The sequence below is a fragment of the Sus scrofa genome, chromosome 11 (assembly GCF_000003025.6).
Source record: "Sus scrofa isolate TJ Tabasco breed Duroc chromosome 11, Sscrofa11.1, whole genome shotgun sequence".
In the NCBI taxonomy this organism is placed as follows: Eukaryota; Metazoa; Chordata; class Mammalia; order Artiodactyla; family Suidae; genus Sus; species Sus scrofa.
In genome coordinates, this window is record NC_010453.5 from 43978007 (window position 1) to 44003209 (window position 25203).

The 25203-nt window shown below is 33.1% G+C and overlaps 1 protein-coding gene across 1 annotated transcript in view; it reads right to left on the reverse strand.

The window, feature by feature from the left end:
• DACH1 (dachshund family transcription factor 1) overlaps positions 1–25203 on the reverse strand; it is a 422381-nt gene that overhangs the window by 212621 nt on the left and 184557 nt on the right. The window lies entirely within an intron of this gene.

A 25203-nucleotide genomic window follows, 5' to 3' on the forward strand; every position in this document is an offset into this window, starting at 1 on the left:
GCACTAGGCCACACAAATGGAAAAGTGAGGCTATCGCCTCTTCAGCTAGGCAATTAGGAAGCAAGACAAATAGCCTATGGTATCACTTATCTGTGGAATCTAAAAAATGAAAGAAAATTAATTTATATAAAAAAACAGAACTAGACCCATGAACATACAAAACAAACCATGGTTACCAAAAGGGAAAGGGTGAGAGGGATAAATTAGGAAATAGGGATTAACATATATATACTATTTATAAAATTGATAATCCACAAGAACCTACTTATAGCTCAGAGAACTATAGTCAATATCTTGAAATAACCTCTAATGGAAAAGAATCTGAAAAAGAATATATGCATACTTACATATATGGTATTTGTATGTATAATTAAATCACTTTGATGTACACCTGAAACTAACATAACATTGTAAATCAAATATACTTCAATAAATTAAAAAAAAAAGGAACACTGAATACTAGTGCAGATGTCCACTCTCTGTCAGCACCCTGATAAATAGTGGTTCTTTCTTTTTTATTCCCTTCCCCCACCAAAAACTATCTTCTTTTTCTAAACACAAAATTAAACCATTTCTTTTCTCTGCTTTAACATTTTCGACAGTGTCCATTGCCAGCACCACAGGATCCTAATACCTTATTCACAACTATATTAATGCTTTCATAGTCTGTCCTTCACCTACCTTTCCAAATACATTGCCAACAAGTCACTGCTCTGACCCCACTTAATATTCACGTAAAATCACAAATAACTATCCTTCATCTTCATGTCTGATCTCTTTGCAGTCACTATTTTCTTCACTAGGAATAACCTTTCTCCTTCTTAGGCATAAACACCAAAATCAATTATCATGTTCTAGAAAAGATTTCCTTGGTTCACTGTGACATAGTTGATTATGTCTTCCTATGCCTCAACCTCCCAATCTTGCAGAAATCTCAACTATATAGATGTCATTTAATTATGCTGTAATTATTCATTTTCCAATTTGTTTAACTACACTGTGAGTTCCTTGAAGGCGGAGACAATGATTCATTAATTTTTTATTTTTTATTTTTTTGGCTTTCTTATACCTTCCACAGAGTAAGCATTCTGGTGTTGAATGTAGGAATAAATGAAGACACCACGAAATAAGAAAAATCCAGAACATGCATAAACATAGGCAGAAGTGGTCATTTTAGTACATAATTGAAGAAAGTTTAAAGCTCAATTTACCCAAATATTCTCACAATTCAAAATAAATTAAACTCACTTTGCTACAATATTCAAGTCCAGATTTTGAACTTAGCAAAAATCACATACTTGGTTGAATTGAATGAAATCACTGGTATTTGACGAATTTTATCCTATAAAATGTTAATTTCATACGATCAACTTAAGACCTTTCACCTGGTGACATAAATTCACTTCCATTAGCGAAGTCCTTGGGAAAAACAGTACAGTAAACTCACCCTGAACTCATGTTCAAAAGAAACACACTCTTCCAAATTTACTCGCAAGGAAAAAAACTCACCCCAGCACCTACAGACATCAGCCGGTTCTAAAGTCAACACTGCAATTACCAAAGAACTAAAAGTAAACTCTAACCAAAGAAAAACAAAAACAACCTAAACCAGAGTGAAGTATGATTGTCAGTAAATTCAGCGCCATAGCTGCTCCCTAATCTGTAGTTTCCTCTTATCTCAGAGGCGAGTTCACTTTGTAGACGCAGAGCAAATGCAGACCCAGTGCTCCCTGAGCCCCCCTTTACCTATGGTAATAGGTACACCTGACACCTGTGTTACCTCCCCCAGGATGTCATTGCCTTCTTAAAGCTTCGCCTCACTGTGCTTTTCTTTCCTGATATGCTAGAAACATTGGAACATTAAGGTTGTAAAAATAAAGCCTCAGACTGAATCTCTCTAAATATAATTTCTGTCTAATTCTCTATCTACCTATACATAATCAAGAGTTCACTATCTTAAAAATTAAACATAGCTCTGAAGTATTCATTATCATTTCTTCGAAATACTTTCTCAGTTACGAAAAAAGTTCAGAAGGGAAAAAATGCATTGAGTTTTCAAAAAACATGAAAAGAATTAGCACTTAGAAAGTACTACATAGTAAGCATGATGTTAGGAATTGTACTATATCTATAAGATGGATAGTATGTGTCTGTACACGTAAACTGCGCACACACACACACAACTATTCCAGACGAGGAGTATGAAGTGCAAAGGGCAAGTAACATAAGTAACAGCCTAAAATTTGACAGCAAATAAATGTGGCAGTCAGAATTCAAACTGAATTTGTATACTCCACATTTCAAACCCTAAACTCTTGCACTCTAAATGGGCCTCGATGAACTAAGACTGACCCCCAAGTGCAGCTGTAATGTGCAAGTACACAGAAATGTTTGGGAACTTACGATTTCATACATGCTGAATTTCACAAATATTGAATTCACTTTAATTTCTAAGTCTGAAATGCCAATATCTGGCCACTATCTCACAAAGTAATTCCAGATACCGGAGAGTGAAGTTATGGGAATGTTACAAAAACAAAAATCATTCTAACATAGTGTAAAATGATAAAAATGTTTATTTGATAGGAAGCTGGAGGAAGAATGAAGGAAGGCAAGCTTAGAGGAAAAGACAGTCTTATCTCTTGTTAAAGAATACTTCTCACTTACCACGTGTACAAATGTCTGATTCTTCTTAGTGTCTGTAAATTAGCATTGATTTTTGTGGAATGTGACCCATACCATAGCTCAGTCAACTTTAAAGAAAAGTTAAAGATACAAGATTAGAAATTTTCTAGTTTGTTCATTTGAAACAAATGAAAAAAGCATCTTTTACTTTCTGCAAGAAGCCTTCCCTGATGGCTACATGTGAGGATTATAGCCTGTGAATTTTCTAAGCCCTTCTTACCTATACCACTTCTACGGTACAAATATCATGATGCTATGTTGGATTATTATATTATCATTACTATTAATTACTTTATGAGTAAAATTGATCTCCCAATGAGATGTGATCCCTTGAATATAGAAATGAAGGTATCATTTGGTAAACTCTTCACTAAGGTGTGGCAAGTTGACAAAGGTAATACCTCTTTCTTAATCTAAAAAAAAAAGTTAGAAATGGCATCTAAAACCTATAATGTCCTGAAAAAGAGCAGTCCTGAGTACGAATACTATTTCATTCTTTTTCTTCTTTCTTCTATTTGCTTTAATTTGTCGGTATGTGAATTTCATTCACATTCTCAAGAAAACTTTAATAAATGTCACACTGATCTAAATTAATCAAAGAACAAAAGGTTATTTAGGGAAAATTTTGAAACGGTCAAAATGTTTACGAAGCACATAAGTAAGGAAGAAAATTAAAAGGTAATTTTAATTGGCCAATAATTTAAAGAGCTTGACACTTCTATAACACACTTCAGTTTATCATTAACAAGTTTTTTAAATTAAGCTATTTGGAATTTGGGGTATGGGTCTTTATTTAGAAGCAAACTGTTCTTGCCTCTTTCTTCTCATGTGATTCAGTTCAGTTTCACATTATCTTTGACCTCATTGGGAGACTACTCCAGACTAGTTCTGAGACTTCATACCGTACAAGCATCTCAATCCTTGCTCAATCCCTCTTCTGTATTCGTTCTCCCTGTATGCCCTAATTACACTTCTGTTCAACCCAATTATACTTCTGTTCAACTCTTTATTTTCCTTAATTTGATCATTGGGTTATAACTTTTCTTCTGCCTGCTGAACAGAGCATCTGGCCAAAACTTCTATTTGTCAGTAGATAACTCAAGCCTGGGAGAGTTAACTGAAGTGCTTTTTGAGGCCCCCAGTCTAAGTCTAGTCTAAACCTTCCCTGTCTGGTTTATCTTACCAAAAATTTGAACACATTTTTGTTGACTCTTCTTTAACCAACCTTGTTTTCTTTCCTTTCCTCAATTTTTTTCTCCTTTATTTCTCCTTCCCAAATATTGTTTTTAAATTATAAATATTAGCTCTTTTATGTAAACTGTCACTTTATCTCTTTAATGCTGACAAATTAGCTTCCCCTTAAAAAAACCAAAACGTCTTTCTATCTCCAAACATTACTGAACAGTCAATCTGTATTTCTGAGAAAGAAAATGAGCTATACAGACATAGGAAATCAAAAGCTGCCTCCACTACTTCTTGACAATGGATCCTTCAACAAATTAACTAACTTGAGACATGGATTTTCAGGTCAAAACTGGGCTCACTGTACACACTGTATAGGATTTTTGTGATAAGTGAATGACAGGCAAGATATAAAATACCTCCTCATCTAGGGATTTGACCATGGCTGGCATTCAAAAAACACTTCTCTATCCTTTTCCAAAATTTTCTCTGATGCTAATTTGACTCTCTGGCATATACAGGCACACACACACACACACACACACACACACAACACACAGTACAAAATGTTATTATGTACCAAATCTCAAAATAATTAACATACAAGTCTACCTCATGGGCTTAATTTAGTTTCAAAAGAACACTTATGAACCTAAATAGTTCTAGACAAAGTCAATAAAAATGTACTTAAATACCTAGTCCTAAGGGGAAAAAAGACTAACTTCTATTAAATACTCTAATACTAAAATAAAAATGCTCAATGGCTTGAAATAAACAATTCTGAACCTCAACTTTAGAATCTTAAAAATGGTATATCTAGGATATTTCACTAAAAGTTATGTTTGAACATATTGTTTGGTGATAATAATCACATTGGTATAGCCCATCGAAGTAATAAAATTATTTTATAAAAATCAGTTCTTAAGATATCATAGCAGAATGTATTCATTATTTCTATTGAAATAGATTTCTTATTTCCATCATAAATTTCCTATGACAGGGTCAAAATTGATTTGGAATTTGAATAATCAAGATTCAGTACATATTTATATATTGCATATCAAATCATAGTTACTTATCTTAATCTCCTTCACCTGGCCCAAATATTCTTATCATGTCTGAAATATTAGCAGCAATATATTCTCATTTAGTCATTTAAATATCTAAAACTTATATCATCGTAGTCCCCAAACTGGGAATTGTGGTTTGAAGAATAAGTTCTTTGGCATATTTTTATTTTGCAAAGGAATATTTTTAAAAAGCATGTATTGTTTAAAGATTTCATTTCTCTAAAAACATCTTGATGAAAAAAGCACATACTACCTTGATATCTTCATATCTTTAATTATTTTTAATATTTTTCAAATTCCAAATATTTTTGTCTACTTTCTTCATTTTTCTTAAAAGAAAAATCTGAATATTAGCCCAGCTTTTCAATTTGGGTGTCAAACATCTCAGAAAAGCTCATTAATACCTTGGGGGTGATAAGCAATGGCTTTTAGCCACAGTATGAGATTCTTAAAACTGTAATATAAAGAACATCGCTATCTTTCTGTGTCATCAAAATAAGTATACAAAGTATGTGTTTAGAACTTAACTGTGAGGCAGAAATCAATTTATATGATAAAAGAAAGGGAAAGTGAGAACAAGGGAAAGAAAAAAAGAGAGAGGGAGGGAAAGAAGAAGGGAGGGAGGAAGGGAAGGAGGAAGGAAGGAAGAAAGAAGAAAGGAAGGAAGGAAAGATCTGTAAAACATTTTCAAAAAAACGTGCAATACAAAGAATGGCATAATCATCGTGGTTTTGACTCCTACACAGGAGGGGCAGCTCACAAATTTAGAAGCAGCTATTGTTACATTAAAGCAATTTCAATGCTCTAATAGAAGGTTATGTATTTGCAATGGAAAGTTACTTGAATTTCACACTATAGAGCTGTTAGTGGCAAGTAATTATACAACTGTATTTCCAATGATGGAGTCCCATTGCTGTGCTTGTTCCCTTCCCAGTGGAAAATATCTTGTGGAGCAAAGAGTGGCTAAGGGATTCAAGAGGAGGAAAACACATACCATAAAATATAATTAAAAATTGTGGAGGCTGCATATGACAAGAATAACCATAAAAAACAGATACAAACCAGCTGGCTGTTAACAACTTCTGAGTTATAAAAATCTTAAACCTGCTGTAAAGCACTCGATTCGATTTACATAACCACAGAGCTGACATTCTTTTAGGCTCCTCTGTTGGGGATTATTTTGACATGTTTTAAAGCAACATAAAAAGCAACTGTGAAAGGAAGAAATGTATCATTTTACACAGGAATTCATTCCTGCCTTAAGACTGGACTTTCATACTTTAATCTGAACCTGTTTCCTTAAACTGGAAAATATCTTTAATGGCCACTGCCTGTCTAATTTTACAGCATTATTCTTTGGATGCTCATATTTCTAATAATGGCGATGCTTTCTCTCTGTGCCTTGAGTGTTTGAGTCACTGGCCTTACACAATTTCAGCTCAGTGGTACCCATTCAAGAACCAATATCCATGGTCTATAAGAAGGGAATAATATTTTGGTCAACCATGACTGAAACAACTATAATTTCTTAGAAACCTAATGATGCAGACAGCATTCTACAAAACTAACATAGCTTGCTGTAGGGAATTAAAAATAAACAAAATAAAATAAAATCAATCGTACATTGAGTGAAGTTTTGATGTATAAGTGCTGGCAGCTGAAATTGCCCAGAGCACAAAATGAGCTTTGCCGTTTGATAATTTGCTTGATTCACTATGTTGCTACATGCAGGGCATTTTATGCCTGACTTATATTTAGTCCAGTTACCTGCTTAATGTAAGAAGGGCTATAATTGTATACAAGGGTTTTGACCATAGGCATGTTAATATTCCAGATCTGACCTAAGACATGTATATTCACTTGAAGTTTCAACATTAGAAATATTTCAGTAATAATTTGATCTACAGTTACAAGAAGTAACAAAACTATTCTATTTTTACTAGAAATAAGTAAATGTATTGGGGTCAGGGGATGGGGTCATGTGACAATAATAGCCCCTAAAATGAACACAGTAGAAAGATCAGGGGTGTGTAGCTATGCATTCAAATTCTCAGTCTACCATTTATTGGCTGTTCTAATCTTTAAGCAGCAAACCTGAGTTTCAATCTCCTCATTTGTGATTTGGGTTTTTATTATGTATCACAAAAAGTTGTTGGAATATAATATGATACATGGTATGAATGCTTAAAAAGTAAGTTAGAACTTTAAATGAACCTCTAAAATAACATTCTATTTTATGTGTAAGCTGCTTTTTGTTTTGTTAAGATTGCCTTAGCAGCTATAGGAATTCTGTCAGTTCTTTAGCGTGTGTGACTATTTAAAACAGAAATTATCATTAATAAAATCAGAGAAATCAGCTGAGTTTGGTATGGAAGAAATAATAATGGGTTCAATTTCAGTCACTGACAAGTTTGAAATGACAACAGGAAATTCAAGGACAAATATCCAATATCGAGAGATGGATACAAATGGTTTGGAAAGTATTATGAACAAAAGTGTTGATAATAATGAAAAGGGATCTAAAATTACTATAGAACAGAAACTAAACAATGAAAAGCAAAAAGATAAAACTTTAAATCTTTGTGAGTTTTTCTTAATTGTTTTTCATAAAGTGTAACAGTAATATTTTGGCTACATTGTTTTAAGTAAATATGAACTTAATCACTGGAAAATGTCTTAGTACATACAAAATCAATTCTCTGGGATTTTTTTAATTTTAATGTATTAGGTAAGGCATAATGTTTTTATTATTTTTTGTCTAGATATGCCAAAGACAATTTTAAGCACCAGGAAAGAAGAATAAACATTGTTTAAACTGTGCCCTGGAATGTTATGGCTATTTCTGCACAATAGAATGATTAATAAAGTATTACTCAAATAGACAATCATGTATAAAATTACCCAAATTAATATATTTAATCTGATTCAATCAAATGTGTGTATTTCATATTTCAAACAACTAATTCAACAATTACATTGTTTTTGTATAATATTGAAAAGGGAATATAAACTAGTGAAACTCATTAGATTATATGTTTCCAAATCAAATATCAAATAAAAGGTTTTAGGTAAGATGACTCCTTGGAATTTTCATTTTTATTTTGTCAGCATATTGAATCTTAGAACTAGTAATAATAATAACAATATTTACGAAATTATCCTAAATTTAAATAAAATTATGAGAGAAATAGTCAAGACATTTATAATGAGATATCAAGACCAGTGGGTCAACATTTGCAATTTTCTTTTTTTCCCCATAAGTCTTTCTTTCCTGAGTGATCCTTATCTGTCCTACCTTCTAAAACAGTGAAGAATTAATCTATGTCCTTCCCCCAAAGCTCTGTTTCTTTATCTTAATTTCCTTCAACTGCTCTTAGGAGAATAAATTCCAGTTCTGGTTACCCAGTTTGAACAAACTGTTTTCTTTTGTGGCTTCTTAAGACATCATAACCATAAATGGACACAATACTGTTGATATGGTCTAAGCAAGCAAGACTGCTGCCGAAAGAATACAATATGTAGAGCTCATTAGCACCCACATAATTTGTCTCATTTAAAATGGACTAGAGTGAATCACCATATTGGCAATAGCACATTGAGGTATTATTTCCAGAGGCAAAAATCAAACTCAGGTTAAAAACATCAAATGTTAGTGTTGAAAAAAAAAATGTTTAGTATGAAATGGATTATTGATGAATAGATACTTTTAAAAATAATGATCAAAATAATAACCATAAGTGGACACAATGACGCTGATAAGCATGTGTGGCCATTGCATACAAACTAGGAGACAGGCTTGGGTGTCAGGTTAACAGTTTTGAGCAAGAAAAGTCAGTACCAAAATTTACTAATTTACAAAACAGAAACAATAATAACTACCCAAAGTCATATTACAGGGATTAAAAGAGCTAATATATAAAAGAACTTAGTAATTGAAATATAATAAATCCCAATAGAGGGCAACAATACTAATGCTCTTATGATCTGAAAATTATACATTCATTAATCAGCCAATAATGTCTTCAATCTTCAATAATGTCATACTTGTGATCAATGTAAAACCCAAATTTATTCCTTTCGCAAAAATGTTATCAAATTTATTTTTCACATACTTGTGTTATACAAATAAATATATTTTTACTTCAAATCCTACCCATTTAAGTCAATATCAAATGCCACTTCCCACAATGATGATAATGATTCTCCCATTAACCCCTAGTTTTCTCTTCCTCTTTAGAAAACCTATAGTGCTTTTGTATATATCTTTCTGTCACTGCACCTTTGTACCTTCAATTACAGTGTATTGAGAGGCAATGTCATTTATCTTCATAACTCCTAAAACACATGATAAATATTTTTGAATACATGAATAAACATTTCTAAAGTATAAATTCCAAAAACGACTTTTGATATTGTTTTGAGTTTGTTTCATGATAATAAATATAACACATATTCATATCAGATTAGCTGTAAGTTTAAGATACTATATTTAATCACTATATATCCCTTATTTTTTAGAACTTAGAAATGTGTGTATGAGTGTGTGTGCATGTGTTTGTATTTTCTCCAACTGAGAACATTTATTAGAAGTAAATAGAGGGATTAAATCAGAAACGGTGGGAAAGGTAATTCAAGAACATCAGTTATCTTTTATTCCTTTCGTTCTTTAATCAGATTTTTACCCTCTGCTAAACAGAAGATTTTATTAACAACATTTGACATTTAAACTGTTTAATATAAAATTCAAGAAGAGAAGGAGGAAGAGAAAGCAAAATAGCTAGGTTGAAAGGATAGACTGGGGAGCAGAGTCTGGATTCACATGAAAAATATGGAGTTAAATGTCTTCTGGTCAAAGAGATATTGGGGAAAGAATTCAAGGGTGAACAATTAAACAGAAACTATTATATCATTGAAATATAGGGACTCTCAGAAATGTAAATAAATGTATTTAGTGGTTGAGCTTCATCAAGGATTTATACCACTTCAGAGCCTGGTTGTACAGATTCCCCAAAATTAGAACTCTACCAAGATCTTAGAGTGAATACAGCTTCTAGAGCCTCCAGCTGTTCAATTTTTTTAAAACCCAATTCGTCATTCGTGGGCTAACACTTGATATAATTTGCATGGCCATCTCAAACAATATAGTCCTGTAAATTTCTGAAGAGTGCAGTATGTAAAGCTCATTAATATGTATATAATTTTTCCAAATCTAAAAGGGATTTAAGTGACTCACTTACTGGCAACAGTACATTGAGGTTTGATCCCCAAATGTAAAATCTTCGGTTGAAAACACCAAATGCTATTGTTAAAAGTCTCCTGTGTGAAGTAGGTTGGTGAATACACGTCAAAAAAAATCATGATCAAACCTGGCACTTTTGTTGACAGACTTTGTAGTGAGGTCGAAGGTGTAATTAGGCCAGAAAATTACTTTCTCACTACTAGAATTGTTCCCTTCAGGTCTTGAGTTATCAGTCCAGAAAATTTCATTAAACACTAAATTCACTTTACGACAACTGTCAAAATTAAGCAGAGGTGAGTCAAGTCAAGGTCCTAATATTCAAATCTTTCATTTGAATTTTGAGATTCAGTGTAAAATAAAAAATGCTATAGGTTCATTTTTTTTCTATCAAGACTAAACTTTTTGTGAATTTCAGAAACAACTTTTTCTTCCCCACCTTTGGAAAACAGGATGAAGTAGACTAACAAAATAAATGTAGAATTTGAAATGCTCCAGGCATACATTATTGAAATAATTTCCATTTCCATTTCATTGAGATCTTAATGTGAAAATGGTAAAAATTCAAGGGCTCACAATTATTACAGATACAAGGCATAGAGGAAGAAGAATCCTAAACCTAGATTGTAAAGACCGATATGAAATTTGGAATAATGCTAATGATGAAACTGTGAATCCAACATATTTGCTTTAAAACAATTCTGAAATAGTGTATTTATATACGCTATATTTATAAACCGTATTTATAAACAACTGGCTCACTGAATTTTGAAAAATCACAGGATATTCTGGTACATATTTTGTATATGTGAGCATGGACTCAGCATTTATAAACAAAAAGGAAATATGCTACATGCACAGTACGGTTATGAATAGTGTTTTTCTCTTTTCCAAAAAGTTACAATAACTTAAGAATTACATATTTGAAATATAGCTCCAACTACTTTGCCATTTATATCAAACAGTTTAATATTTGATAAAAAGCAGTGAAAGCATTGCTATAAATCTTAGAAATAAGGGCCCATATTTAACTGCCCTTGGATGCCAATTGTTACCATGCCTCAATCAGGTAATATATCAATTGCACAAATAAGTAGTAACATAGAGATTTCTTACTAATTAGGAATAGGGCAAATGAAAACCTAAAGATTGAATGATTAATAAAGTTAAGAATTTTTTTTACAATTATTTGGGGTAAAATAGTATACTTTGGACTTAGGTAATAATACTACATTGTGCTTGACTATTCGTAAAGTTCAGAAATAATTCTAATAGCATGAAACACTTGTCAGTCAGTCTTAACATTATTTAGCAGAGTGCAATTTTTAAAAAGGCTTAATTTTTTTCCAGTAACACTTAATAAAAAGATAGTTAAGTTAAAATTCAAAATCAAATATAGTGTCTTATTAAGTAGTTAAGTTTGATTATATGCATTATGAAATACAATTTTTTTTTTTTTTGGCTGTGCTCACAGCACGCAGAAGTTCCTGGAATCCATGCCACAGCAGTGACCCAACCCACAGCAGTGACACTGCCATATCCTTAACCAACTGAGCTACCAGGGAACTCCTGAAATACAATTTTTAACATCACTCACTCTATTCTTTTGTTGCTTCTATACTAAGCCTCTAGATAAAAGCAGTGAACATCTTAACTCTTTAAAATATAACTATTTTAAAATAATTTAAGCTTCCACCTAATATTAAACTAGTGTTTAGAATACCTACAATACAAAAATATGATTTGTCTTTCCAATATGTGAAGTTGTGTTGTGAGTTTTTCAAATTAAGATTAAACATGTTGATGAAAATTTGAAGTACTCTTTAAAAATTTGAATCTACCATCTTTAAAAAGTCCTTTACTTCTAGTCATCCTGTTTCAATTCTACTCAAAATTAATGCACTTCTTGGAGCACATGATACAGTGATAACAGAGTTTATAATTACCTAGCTCTGAGGTCAATCCCCTTACAATGTCTTCTCAACTGGAGCAACTTATTTAAACTATTTGTGCCTTAATTTATTTATAGGAAAAATGGGATAAACAGTACTTCTTTGTAATTTGATATGAGAAATAAATTCTTCTTTAACTATTAGCAAACTTGCTATCATGTAATGATTACACAAATGTTTGCACTCCCCCTTATTTTAATCAGGCTATATTGATTGATTAAATCTTTTTTTTTTTTTTTTTTTTTTTTTGTCTTTTTGCCTTTTCTAGGGCCACTCCCATGGCATATGGAGGTTCCCAGGCTAGGAGTCTAATCGGAGCTGTAGCCACCGGCCTACGCCACAGCCACAGCCCCGCGGGATCCAAACCACGTCTGCAACCTACACCACAGCTCACAGCAACCCCGGATCCTTAACCCACTGAGCAAAGCCAGGGATCGAACCCGCAACCTCATGGTTTTTAGTCGGATTCATCAACCACTGAGCCACGATGGGGACTCCTCCTGATTAAATCTTTTTAACTTAACAATGCTTTGACCAGATATCATGCCAGCAACTGAAGATAGAGTAGTGAAAAGCACTGACATAGCTACTGATTCTATGTACAAAAAGCGTTTGAAGTTTTTCAATAAAATGTGTGTGTATGATACATTGGTTTCATTTCTTTCCACTGGAGAGTATGTATAGCCAAAGTTGTATAGTAAATATGCAATATAACTGCAAGACTATCTATTAAAAAGGTGTATAAGAAGTACCATGTAGATTATTTCAAGCAAATAATCTCAAATATTTTCACTTGCAAAAATATTCTCTTTTTGTGTTTTACATCTGCAATAGTGGTTTTGTAAGCCACATGGTTGAGATTATAAATTTGAAAAAAGCTTTTTAAAATGTTTGCTAAAAAATTAAAGTCCTCTTTAAATGTATTCATAGGGTTTCCAAAATGTTACTTAAGAATTGCATATTGCATTTAAGAAAACCATGCTAAATTATAGAAGAAATAAGAAAATGAAACGACAAATAAGAAATGTAATAAGAAAATGCAATGATTGTTAATGAAAAGATGACATTAAAATATGACAAAATGAAAAATCACGCATGCTTTTTAGCATCGCATTCTAGGAACAAAACTAAGTTAAAGTTAAAAGTGATGCAGCCGCCGTTAGCAAATGCTGGGTACAATTTTTTTCCTTATAGAATAGCATAAATACTTACTCAGGAAAGACTATAATTCAAGATATTTTCAGTAATAGTGTGTGAAGACAAAGTGGAGAAAAACATCAGCACACTCAACTCTTTACATAGCTAAGATCTCACTTTAAATCTCTCTGATTCTTACAGATAAAAGAAACATGGGCAGATAATGGTAGCCCATGTCATAGGCGTTTAACTATAATCCTAAAATTTAAGACAGTAATGCCTAGGAACTCCAGAAGGAATATATTTCCCTGAATTCAGGCCAAGAACAATAGAGGTCTAGGCAAAATTAGCTGGACAGACAGTTAACACATTCAAGGAAAAGAAGATAACTGCTAAGAATATAGAATAGTGCACTAATGGGAGTGACGATGCTGACTATTTTTATGATCAATTTAAAGAATATTAAAAAAAGCAATCTGCCCATTGCATTAAAATCACGATATTGGTATTTGGGAGAAGTGCATATTTCTAAAATGTCTACCTTCCAATAGTCCTCCCTCATTGATACGTATGGTATTTTATTATACATGATTGATGTGAAGCTCACTGTAATTTCAAAAATTCATAGAATATTATTATGTCATGAAATCCATGCCGAGAAAGCAATTGCCGTTATAAATCAAAAAGACAACTCATATGGACAGGTCATATGGTAACGGGTTCTCCTTGGAATGGTATGCTTAAATGTAATTTATTCAATAAGTAACTTAAAGGTTAGGTGTGATGAGATGAATCTCATGCTCAAATAACTTCAAAATATTGTCATATTGTAACAGTAAGAGATTAATTTTCTTGAAATTCAGAGATACTTGCATTTATACCCATTTAAATTAACAGGGTTCCATGTCATTCTTCTGAAATGGCTTCACTCTAATATAATCCCTTGGAAGGATTTCATTAAACAGTATAAGATAATAAATAATACAAAGGCATTTACTGCTTGAATAGATGAGTGAAGGTATCCAAATAGAAGAGAAGACTTTGAAAACATTCGCAATGCAACATTTTCACATTTATAAAATACTTTCATCTTGATGCTCTAATAGGGGAAAGAACAGCTCAAAAATTGACTTCTGGGGAATAACGCATTAGTAGAGGGATTAAACATTTTTGAATTTAATATTAAATATTATACATGTTTAAAGAGAATCTTAAAAATATAGCATCACATTTGTAAGTCTAACCCAAAATAGTCACTTATAATGTCATAGCCCTTTGGAGTAAACAAAGAGTCTTACATCCCTTTTAATACTTAAAAATTCCACACTGTTTCTTTAAGTCATATCTTTACATCCCAGGAGACAAACTCAAACATTAGAACATACATATCTAAAAAAATAATCTCTCCACATATATTTGCATTTTAAAATGAAAACTAATGGGAATATGTGTGATGAAATGATATTCCATCAAAGGATTTGATATTAAGAGGCATTTCAGTGAATTAAATATGAATCATAAAATTCTATATATCATGATGATCAAAAAGTAATCATTGGCATGAGAAGAAGATTGTATCAGGAGAAAAATATTTTTGAGCTAATCAAAAGATACAAAAGCCATTAAAAAAAAAAAAAACTGAGGAAATGATTACAACGTGATGACATAAATATAAGAAAGGACTCATCATTTCCAGAACTGATGTGTTAGAACTGAGAAATAAATAACTGGCATTCTATTTAGAACAAGGCAAAAGTTCTGTTTTGAGAATCATCATAGTAAAACCAAATATCAGATGACATCTTTCTGTATATAAGACTTTGTAAAGCATTTAGTGATACATTAGCTCATTTGTTCTTCACAAAGTCCTATCAGGTAGGCGATAAGGCAGATCTTATGATGTTTGGTTTATAAATGATAAAGCAAGTATTTCAGAAGGCAGCTAGACATAGAAAAATAATTAATAAATTGGAGTTAGAAAATTTGAATTGAAAACGGTCTCTAGCACATAAGAGTGAAACTTCGGACAAGTTTTTTTTGTGTTTTGTGGTTTATTTTATTTTATTTTTTATTTTTTTGGTCATTTTTTCCCTCTCCTCTAAAATAAGGTTCTGAATACCAGTATCTACCTTGTGGTGATTGAGCAAGTGAGGCCAGAGAGTGTTAATCAAGGCCACCCTACGAGAAGTGATGAGGAAGAGGATGAAAGCTAGGCTTTTCTCTTCCAAGGTAGGAGTCATATCGCAATTATTATGTTGTTTGGGGGAAAAAAAAATACATGTCCTTAAAAGAAAATCATACTCATCATATTCTAAAATCAGCAAAGATAAAAGAATGAAATCTATTTTGGTCTTTTCTAGGAATCTAGCTTATGGTAACCAGTTAAAATGTGAAATGGCACAAAAGTAGATCTGGAAAGAGTTTAACGTACTGTATGTATCTTTAGTCATATATCAACAAGTGAACATGGTAAAATGCTCTCACATTAATTATACTGACTACTTCCTTAATGAAGTGCAAACGTGTTTGCATAATATGATTCAATATATTGAATTAGGCTACAGTTTTATCATTTTGAAAACTGGCTTATCGTTTACTTTATACTATATGTCGATTCATTTTCAACAATTAATAGCACAGCATACAGCTGTAATCAATTAAGAACAATTTTCATTTTTAAGGTCTGCTACGATTTTTAGTGTGCATATTTCTGAAAGCAATATATGACAGTTTGAACATATAACAGAAGCAATGACATTTCATAGCCACAAGGCTTATTCTGCCCATAAACAAAATTTTATAAAAAGTATTTATTGTCATTAAGTCCTGAAAAGTAAACATGTGATAACCAAATTGTAGTGTTAACTACATCCATTAGGAATATTTATAGAGCTTATTTAAACAAATTAGAATAACTTACCAAACCAAGATTTCCTAAACCTAAGCTATACATTTTTTAAAATCACCAATTTTATTCATAAATCCTAAGGAACTGGTATGAACATAGAGAGCCAGCTATAATAATCGGTAGCATTTGGATCAGCCGGTTTAATTACAATAACAATACTTTATCTTTGTCTAGCTTCATCGTTTACAGAATACTGTTATAAATTGTGTTATTTGACATTCATGGAAATTGAATGAGAAAAATAATTTTGATGTAATAAAAAGATTATTTGTTATAGATGAAGGAAATAAAGGGTCAAAATGTCCAACGAGTTCAGTTATTACACATTTTAAAAATTATATCTTTGGAAGGTTTCCATGAATTTCAAGAATTGACTCCTCTCTTGGAGACTTCATTTTTTAAAGTGAAAAGGCCAAAGTGATTTAGAGTCAAGTTCAAGGCCTTCTATTTAAATCTCTTAAAGAGTCCACGTCTTTAGACAATCATTTCTGATGATCTTTATTGCTTCAATAATACTTTTTTCCACCCCTCATCCCAAATCCTACCACAGTTAAAAGTATTCTCTTATATAATACTTAATGATTGCCATTTCCTCCTCTTACTGGTTAATCTTACAGCTATGGACCACTTCAATGAAGTACCCATGAAAGAAGAGCAGAGAGAACAAAGGAGGAAAAAAAAATTTAATATTCTTTTGGAGTTCCCATTGCGGCTCAGTGCTAATGAACCCATTTAGTATCCATGAGTAAGCAGATTTGATCCCTGGCCTTGTTCAGTGGGTTAAGGATCCAGTGGTGCCATGAGCTGTGATGTAGGTCACAAACATGGCTCAGATTCTGTGTTGCTATGGCCGTGGTGTGGACCAGCAGCTACAGCTCCAATTCAACCCTTAGCCTGGGAACCTCCGTATGCCATGAGTGAAGCCCTAAAAAGCAAAAAAAAAAAAAAAAAAAAATTTTCTTCTTCTTTTAACTGGAAAAAAAGTATTTGTTAGCTTACCATAGTCAATCTTATCCACGAGTTAACTCTTCCATCCATAAAAACCAGTGTAACAAACAGTACAATAGCATGTAAATATGAAGCATTCATCTCAAAAGTAATTTTGAAAAACTATCTCAAAAACTATGAGAATATCAATGAGAATATAATAAACCCTGAAGGATGGATGCCCTTTAACCAGAAAGGCATCACCTAGAGTTTAGAACAATAATTTAACATAAAATAAAATAGAATCATCAAACTTTGTAATTAGAAGGGAGTAATATTGCCTTATTCAATCTATCTCCATCCAGTGCAAAATTACATTCACATTTCCCTAACAACAGTGATTACTAAGAGAGGGAATGAATGGCTAGTGGTCAGGGAGGGAGGGATTTTTTTTTTTTTAATGCTACCACACTTGACACTATTACACTTTTGCACCATGAACTATATGGCTGATAAAAAATATAAATACTACGCTAACAACTTTTCATCCCGCTTTCCTCTTGACCCTTCTATTAGAAGGACAAGTTAAGATTTTATGAGTAATATGCTCCACTCTTACATAGTTCTCCTTGTAGCCAAGCTCTTTCTCATGGAAGCCAATGCGGACCTCTCTGTAATTACTATTCGTCAGTTAGATTTCTGTCCTTGGAAAAGAACAGCATGAATCTACTCTATCATCCACTTTTAGACACTCTGCAAGTCTTTAAGACTAAACATCACCATCATTTCCAAATCCCTATCATCTAGGCTATTCTCTTAATGCTCATAGTTTGTCAATGTCCTGCTAAAAATTGTGGCGCCATGACTGAACATACTATTCCAGATGTCATCTTAAGCACAGAATAAATTTGTATTGTTGTTTCTCTTTATCTGGACTTTAAATTACTATCCATTAAGCTTAGGTCTATTAGCATGTTCAGAAGTTCTATCACAATGTTGATTTATATGATTGTATAATAAAAAAAGTGTCTTTCATGTAGAATGTTTTCATTTGGGTCTTAAGTTCATTCATGACTAGGGCAATAAATGTTTTAAGAAACTGAATTCAGGTTTTATTAATACTGCCATTTGGAAAATTTATTTGAAATGTTTGGTTCTGTCAACGCTTAAAATTAGCAATTCTATTTCTTTACAAAGAATAGTGTAAATGTGTAAAACATATTCCCCAAATCCATGGAGAAAATATAAGGAAATTTCAACATGATATGATTAAATCCTTAATAACAAAACTGGAGCATGCCATTAAGGGAAGGCTTTGAAGCTCTGAAGTTAGCCTCAGAGGGGAAAGGCTATCAAAGACAGAGAAAGAGATAAACAAATAACTCTAGCTTATATGACTTTTCCTCTACAATATCTTTAGGAATATTCAAAATATATCAACAGCAGTGTGAGTTGTTTTTCCTGAAGAAACATTATTTAATGTATTCCTCACTTCTCTTAGTGAAGGAAGTAAGATAGAAATAGAACCTCTTACTGGTCAAGTAATGACAATGAGTGATAAAAGATCACATGTGACATATTAAGCAAAGGACTAGAACATTGTATGAAAATCCCACAAATAATGGAGAATCCAAAAAACTGCTACTAATCCACACATCATCCACCATCATAATAAAAAAGTGAATCAAAATCTGATTTGCTTTTTTTTTTTTTTTGTCTGAGGCATCTAGAGGTTCCCAGGCTAGGGGTCCAATTGGAGCTGTTGCTGCCACAGCCACAGCAACGCCATAACCAAGCCGCATCTGTGACCTACACCACAGCTCATAGCAACACCAGCTTCTCAACCCACTGAGCAAGGCCAGGGATTGAACCAGCAACCTCATGGCTCCCAGTCAGATTCATTTCTGCTGCGCCATGATGGGAACTCCTGATTTGCTTTTCGTAATGTAAATAAAATTCTCTTTAGAATTCCTGTTGTGGTTCAATGGTAACGAACCCAACTAGTATCTATGAAGACTCGGGTCCAAACCCTGGCCTTGCTCAGTGGGTTAAGGATCTGGAGTCGCTGTGGCTTAGACAAGCAGCTATAGCTCTGATTTGACCCCTAGCCTGGGAACTTCCATGTGCTGCGGGTATGGCCCTAAAAAGACAAAAATAAATAAATAAACTTCTCTTTGTCAAATGATGCATCATATTACTAAAAAAGGAGCAAATAATATCTTGCAATTAGTCAATTAAGTATATTAGCAACTTCATTACTGCAAATCTACTGAGAGAGAAGTTTAAGTAGATTATAACTCTGAGTACAACTCAATATAAGAGTATGAGACCACGCAACTCAATAGAAACTCGGAAGAGGGAAACAAATTAGGGAAGAAAGGACTAATTTTCTTCTAAATTAGGTAGATGAGAGATGTCCAGAAGTCTAGTAATATGTGGTTATTTAATTAAATCTAAAAAAAACAGATCTTTGCTCAAAGACCTTGGCAAAGAAAAGATTTTTATGCATTTTTATGCTAATAATAGCCAGGGTATATTATGACTGAAATGTTTGATTTTAAAGTATACTACACATTTAATAAAGTAAATATATTTATTATCTAGCTCTTCATACAACAGCTATATTTACATTCAGATAAATGACGAGCTACACTGTATTCAGATATGTGTTATACTAGTTTATATCAAGACAGTGTGGGTGCAATATATTTATACATACATGCAGGATTTTATTTTATTTTATTTTTTTGCCACGTCTTTGGCACATGGAAGTTCCCCGGCCAGGGACTGCACCTGCACTGCACCTGTGACCTAAGCCTCAGCAAAGCCACCAGGGAATTCCTATATGCAGGAATTTTAAATGTTAATGTACTCTATGTTGCCATTTTATTCCTGTAAATATTACATATCTAGATATCAATCTATACATATAGATTTCAACAATTGCTGATGATAATGTGTAAAGTAGCCAATGGAGCCCATAAAAAAATAAATAATGTCCTCCATTTATGTAGTACACCTCTTTTAGACACTAGCCTCTGCATCTTTAATCTGGAGCCTAACTATGTTTAATAGGATTTTATAAGCTCCATTGTACACCAGTGTTTAAATTTGCAGCTCTGAAGCATAATCATTTCTCTCAGAAATCCTTTATTAAACACGTTATATTTGGAGTTCCTGTCGTGGCGCAGTGGTTAACGAATCCGACAGGAACCATGAGGTTGTGGGTTCAATCCCTGGCCTTGCTCAGTGGGTTAAGGATCCGGCGTTGCCGTGAGCTGTGGTGTAGGTTGCAGACTCGGCTCAGATCCCGCGTTGCTGTGGCTCTGGCGTAGGCCGGTGGCTACAGCTTGGATTTGACCCCTAGCCTGGGAACCTCCATATGCCGTGGGAACGGCCCAAGAAAATGGCAAAAAAGACCAACCCCCCCAAAAAAAACCCACATATATTAGCTATATTCATTGAGAAAGTATTTGGGTATGTGCTTCATGACAAGCAGTATTTGACATACTGGGACACCACAGGAAACAAAACTCACCCAAATCTCTTGGTATTTTTGTCTTTCACATCACAGTTGGGCCCCTCTAAATACTTCAACCAGTCACTTTCTGAGTGTGGAAGGCTAATAATAATCCCCAGTGTTATGCCCATATCCTAATCTGGGAACCTGTGAAAGCCACTTTATACGGTAAAAGAGTCACTGCAGATGTGATTATGTCAAGGATTTGGAGATGGAGGGGTTATTCCTGGACTCTCTGATGGGCTCTAAATACAGTCACAAGGATCCTTACAAGAGAAGCAGAGGGAGATTTTAGACACAGACAGACAGGCAGACACACACACACACACACACACACACACACACACACACACACACACACACACACACACACACGATGAGGGCAGGGTGGAAATTAGAGCCACAAACAAAGGAGAGTTTGCAATCTCTAGAAGCTCAAAGAGGCAAGGGAAATAACAGGTGCTCTCAAAGCAGCCAAAGAGAGTGTGGCCCTGCCAACACCTTGACTTGGCCCAGTGACAATGATTTTGAGCTTCTCCAAAATTGTGATAGAATTGATTTTTGTTTATTATAGTCACTATTTTTGTCACCAAGTAGTGGTAATTTGTTAGATCAGCCATAGGACAGTAAAAGGGTGCTTAATGCAAATTTTAAAATGATGAAGTTTGGTGTATATGCTCGCCTTCCAGAAAGGGAAGAAGATGTGTGACTTTATTCTCTCCAAGAAAAGTTTAAAGGGAAATATGCATGTAATACTGATAGGCTAAATGCACTACTACTAAATGCTCAAAACACCCAGTAATTAAACTTCAAAAATGATCCCTACATATTCATGTATGAAAATACGTACTTACACATAGAACCTAAATATCAATGATTTAAATAAATAGTTTGGGTCATCTTTACTCTTTGAGTGAAGCATTCAATGATTGTTAGGTTTAACTTAGTGAAGATGATCAATCCATTTGTGGCTGTTTCACTTATGCATTTTTTGTTACCCTTATTTGTGTGTCTCCCCAGGGGATGCAATGCATTTGTTAAAATAAGCTTCCCAACATGCCAGGCACGTTTCCTCACTTTGAATTTTTTCCCAGAAGTTGAAATACTTAACGAATTTAAAACATTACAAAACTGATATTATAAAAATGGATAGTTTGTTGTTGACAGTTAGTGAGTAATATTTAGCAAGAAAAATAAAGACTATAAACTTTGAAAATGTTTTTGAACTATAAATCCATATGAGAATATTTTCCTGTTCTTTTTTTAAGATAAGAATGTTTCAACAGGATTAACTCTGGATTAATATTGCTCTGGCCTAGTATTGTTTCCAAAATGGTAAAATTGCATTTATAAGCTCTTACCTTTTAAGCATAGTGAATGTGTGTTTACAACTGCTTTTTAAAATCCTGAAGGCATATTGATTATGAGTCTACAAGGTCACAATAAAACAAAAGATGTGTTCAAGAAGTAAAACTATGAATCATTCATTAATTTAATTTGAAGATTTGGGGAAAAATAATGAATAACTTTAAAAAAAAACTTTTACATGCAAATAATTGGGACTCACTGTGTTACTTCTTAAGACTTAGATGAAAATTGTATTTCAAAACTAGTTTGCTTTCTGCCCCAAAGAGAAAATCAGGAAGTTGTCCATGTAGGCTATACAAATTGCACTGCCAGTACAAGACTGGAATATTTAGAATTCCTAAATAACCCTTTCCGTAACTGTAAAATACACATGATTCTATAAAAAGTATGAATGTTATTGGAACTCTGTTGCTAGGGTGGATTTATTCCAAACTGGTATTTATTATCAAAAATGATTTATGACATGTGCTCAGTCCAAATAAATGTAGGGAGCCCTCCAGGAGGTGTTGTGTTGTGAGCCTCTACAAAGAGCCTTCTTTCTTTCATTAACTTCCACTTCTGGTTGCTATGGTATCGGGTGACAACCATAAATTTTGGAAATTATCACCATCTGCCCACACCCCCTTCTGAGGTTACACACAAGCCTACTTGAACAACCAAAATAGCAAACAGATAACCCTATAAGCAATCTCAAAGTTTTTTTCTTTTTCTTTCAAGTTGTAGATACCTAAATACATACTCTTAGGGCTAGGAAGATGCTTTTCCAAAAACATAAAAATGGTCAAAATATTTTCCTGAAAAACAGATTCCTCTAGGAAAGATTATTATTTAACTCCAATGCTCAATGGTTAAAAAGAAAAATTAGGGAATGATTAGAAACAAATTGACAGATTGTTATAAACTGTCTAAATAAATACATCCCTCCCCCATTTGGCAAACTTGAAGGTAAATCTAATTTGCATCTTTTATACTTTTCAAATGATAATACTTGAAGTACAAAAGTATAGGTCAATGTTTTTAGGCAGTTGATGATATAAATCTTAGAAAGGATTTGAGATTTGAGGATGAGTGGTTTTTTTTCTTTCTTTTTTTTTTTTTTTTTAGGTCTATAACTTTGCTTGTTGTTTGTTAGTCTTACAAAAAAAATTCGACTCCAAACTCACACATTAAAAATATAGTAGAAAAGTCCTCTAACTTGTTTGGTTAATATCAAAATTACTGATAAAACTTTTTCACTGTTTAAAAAAACATACTTCATCTTTCCCATCTCAAGAAAAAAAAATTATTTTTAAAGTAATAGTAGTATTTTTAAATAACATTTTATTTTTAAATAAAGTTTTATTGTATGTAGCATACAAGTCTACACATCTATATTTAATCATATTCCCCCTAGACACCACTCTTTGGGAGAAAAGTGTTATAAGCTCTTTAGAACTATAAGATTTCTTTAAGACCATCACATTTCCAGATGTTTTTAGCTAGTAAATAACCCATTCTCAAGGGATAGAGATGTTAGTCTGTATTCTCTAAAATCTAAAATTCTTCATCTAGAAAATTTTGATGTAAAAAGAAGCAATCCTATTGAATATATTAAAATAGCACCAGTCAGGTGCAACAGTCAAACTTCTGGCAGTTTCAAATCTTTGGACTAATGTCTACAAATTGAAAGTAAGTAAAGTAGCCAAGCATGAGCTCTCACACCCTGTTGTAAAGCTATTCACTGAGCTCTATAAAGTACTAAACTGTCCAATATCCACTCCTTCAAATCCAGTCTACTCTCTTGGTGAGTCTCCATTTCCTCATCCTTCCATGGATTATAAGTGCTTAAGGTCTTTTTCAATGTAATGCTTTATGAACTTGAGAGAAGTCCTGGTTTCTAGGCTCACTACATATTAGGAAGAACAAAAGTTTAAAAATAATATCTGAGGAGACAGCACAGCAATTGAAATACATGAAATGTTCCTCCTTCCAAATAAATGTCCATGATCACACATCAATTTTTTTTTTTTTGCTTTTTAGGGCTGCACCTGTGGCATATGGAAGTTCCCAGGCTAGGGGTCAAATTGGAGCTGTGGCCACTGGCCTACACCGCAGCCACTGGCCTACACCGCAGCCACAGCAATGAAAGATTCAAGCCGAATCTACAACCTACACCACAGTTTACGGCAACACCAGATCCTTAACCCACTGAGCGAGACCAGGTATTGAACTCGCATCCTCATGGATGCTAGTTGGGTTCGTTAACCACTGAGCCAAGGCGGGAACTCCTTATGCATCAAATTTATCTTCAGTGTCTCTGTTCACCAAACTGGAAAGTGTATAAAATATTTCAGAAAGAAATCTATCAAGAATGACAATACTTTGATCCTGAGTTTTGTCATATGATCTTTAATTACTTAGAAACTTCACTTACCTCAGAGTTATTTGATGGTCTTAATTATGTGAAATGTTCAATTGTAACTGCATCATCTTATCTCACCTTGGCTTTGGTAATAAAGTATTTATTTCCACCTTAAAATGTTGGCAGGCAATTTGGAACCATATCTTCCCTATTTTAATATGAAAACCATCTAGAGTACTTTTCACCCAAAACATAGCTGGTAAGTGAGAGTAAATACAAATTTATCAAATACAAAATAATGACTATTAAAATGATTATTTTTAAAGCCTCAAAACATAGTTCTTTAGAAGTTAAGTTTCTTCTAGCACACCTGAGTCTTTCAGTCATATAACATGAAAAGTTAAATTTTCTTTCCATCTTGCCTGTGGTATCACCCCGCCTCCCCAAAAAATCTACACGTCGGGAAATTTTATCTAGTTAAATAAAAGCAGTTAAGGCTTAACAAAACACTACGTACTTCTTTTCTAAATATCAAATTTGGAATTAGAATCTCAGGCAGTAGGATACAGCTACTTGTGAATCATGGCTAACTAAATGAATAGAAGTGATGATAACAGCTCTGTAATTGGGTTGTTTTCCACTATTGATTTCATTTTTTCTTTCTCTCAATTTTTTCATCTGCAAAAATTTTCTTGGACATGTGAATTATCTACTTTTAGGAATATTTGCTATATTACTGAAAAAAGTTAAATACATAAACAAATAACTTCAAATTCAACTCAGTGGATAGTTGATAAAGGTTCACAAAAGCAAACAAACTATTTAGATGATGCTACAAAAATAAAGGTGAGTTAAAAGGGTCATTGCTTCTGAAGAG